We start from the raw sequence: 2,533 nt of genomic DNA on the forward strand, positions 1-2,533 counted from the left end.
CATGGTCTATGACGTGGTAATATGGTTAACTATCACGTTCCATATATATATATCATATAGACATAATAATATAAAGAGACAGAGATAGAACCACTCACAGCCGCTATAGCCCTTACCAATTGGTCAGTCGGTCTCTCGGCTAACCACCCTTGGTCCTTGGCGCCTATTTCCGTCCAGGAATAGGTCTTCCTATTGGCCTTAGTGACTTATAAAAGCTACGGCTAGAAGCCATACTCACCATGAACCGGATAGTGCCCTTATGGTTTTGATCCCGGATTCTGCCCTTCCGGCTTGGATCCTCGTTTCTCATTGGGGGATCCCTTTGTTTAGGACGTGTGTCCTTTGTGTCAGACAGAATGAGACTGAATGAAAATGAATTCATAATCCCTGGAAGTCCTCCCCTTTATATAAAGAACCAAAGGTCATGTGCGAAGAGTCACATCCCTTCGAAGCATCTTTTTGGGACAGAAGTTGGCCATCGATTACAATCAACGGTCCAGATCGTACCTGTTCAGAAATAGAAGGTTCCAGACCTTATAGGCACGTCCAACCCAAGCCAAGACCTGGTAACGAAGCCCACAGCCTGCCCACAAGAGCCCAACGACTCATGGACTACATGGCCGGACCTCATGGCCCGCCATTGACCCGGACCCGGACCATCGGCCTAAAACTCGAACAGTCCGTCGAGCTGAGATGAGCTGACTCCCAGCTGCCTCAGCTGAGTGAGCTAGTAGTCCAGCTAGTTGAGCTGATTTAACTTGGAACGAGCTAGGCTGAGCATGATTGAGCTACGTCTAGCTGATCGAGCTTCTTGTAAGCATCACCCAGGTTCTGTACAGCTTATCCTAGCTGGCTTCTTTTTCTTATAAGGTTAAGTCTCAGCATCCTGCCGTCCTTAACCTTCTATCTTGGCCATGGAACGCTAGCCTTTAAGGTCTTAAGACCTGCTGGTACGTTTCCCTCGAACCATGGCCATCCCGACAATCCTATCCAGGATTAGGGGCGTGACAGGTGGTTTGCCGTCTGCGACGTTGCGAGAAGTCCACTAAACCTTATCATTTAGAAGAAGAAGAAGTGGTAACAAGGTTTCCATAGGTGAACCTGCAGAAGGATCATTGTCGTACCCTGGAAACAGAATGACCTGAGAACGATGAAACATCACTCTCGGTAGGCCGGTTTCTTACTGTGCCTGCCGATTCCGTGGTTATGCGTTCATCCATGCCCAAGACTTCAGCTTTTGTTGGATCGTACGCATAGCTTCCGGATATCACCAAAGCCCGGCACGAAAAGTGTCAAGGAATATGTAACTAAACAGCCTGCTTTCGCCAACCCGGCGACGGTGTTTGTTCGGAAGTAATGCTGCAATGTAAAGTCTAAAACGACTCTCGACAATGGATATCTCGGCTCTCGCATCGATGAAGAATGTAGCAAAATGCGATACTTGGTGTGAATTGCAGAATCCCGTGAACCATCGAGTCTTTGAACGTAAGTTGCGCCCCAACCCTTCTAGCCGAGGGCACGTCTGCCTGGGTGTCACAAATCTTCATCCCCCCATCCTCTCGAGGATAGGGGACGGAAGCTGATCTCCCGTGTGTTACCGCACGTGGTTGGCAAAAATCCGAGCTAAGGATGCCAGGAGCATCTTGACATGCGGTGGTGAATTCAATTCTCGTCATATAGTCAGACGTTCTTGTCCAAAAGCTCTTGATGACCCAGAGTCCTCAACGCGACCCCAGGTCAGGCGGGATCACCCGCTGAGTTTAAGCATATCAATAAGCGGAGGAAAAGAAACTAACAAGGATTTCCTTAGTAACGGCGAGCGAACCGGGAATAGCCCATCTTGAAAGTCGGACGTTTTCGGCATTGTAGTCTGGAGAAGAAGCGTCCTCAGCGGCGGGTCAGGCCCAAGTTCCCTGGAAAGGGGCGCCAGAGAGGGTGAGATCCCCGTCGTGCCCAGACCCTATCGCACCACGAGGCACTATCTACGAGTCGGGTTGTTTGGGAATGCAGCCCCAATCGAGCGGTAAATTCCGTCCAAGGCTAAATGTGGGCGAGAGACCGATAGCAAACAAGTACCACGAGGTAAAGATGAAAAGGACTTTGAAAAGAGAGTCAAAGAGTGCTTGAAATTGTCGGGAGGGAAGCGGATGGGGGCCGGCGATTCGCCCCGTTCGGATGCGGAACGGAGCAATCCGGTCCGCCAATCGATTCGGGCCATGGACCAACGCAGATTAAGGTGGTGACCTAAGCCCGGGCTTTTGTTACGCCCACGGAGACGTCACTGCCTTAATCGTGGTCTGCAGCACGCGCCTCACGGCGTGCCTTGGCATCTGCGTGCTCAGGACGGAGTCTGACATGTGTGCTAGTCAACGGGTGAGTAAACCCGTAAGGTGCAAAGAAGCTGATTGGCTGGATCCCTCACGGGTGCACAGCCAACCGACCTTGATCTTCTGAGAAGGGTTAGATTGTGAGCATGCCTGTCGGGACCCGAAAGATGGTGAACTATGCCTGAGCGGGGCGAAGCCAGAGGAAT

At 51.0% G+C, this 2,533-nt stretch overlaps 1 non-coding gene across 1 annotated transcript; it reads left to right on the forward strand.

The window, feature by feature from the left end:
* The first annotated feature begins 1,380 nt into the window (after positions 1-1,380).
* On the forward strand, positions 1,381-1,536 carry LOC125595927. Its single transcript, XR_007330721.1, has one exon. It is a non-coding gene; the product is annotated as a 5.8S ribosomal RNA (ribosomal RNA).
* The last annotated feature ends 997 nt before the right edge of the window (positions 1,537-2,533 follow it).

Source organism: Brassica napus, unplaced genomic scaffold (assembly GCF_020379485.1).
Source record: "Brassica napus cultivar Da-Ae unplaced genomic scaffold, Da-Ae ScsIHWf_1099;HRSCAF=1564, whole genome shotgun sequence".
NCBI classification, from domain to species: Eukaryota; Viridiplantae; Streptophyta; class Magnoliopsida; order Brassicales; family Brassicaceae; genus Brassica; species Brassica napus.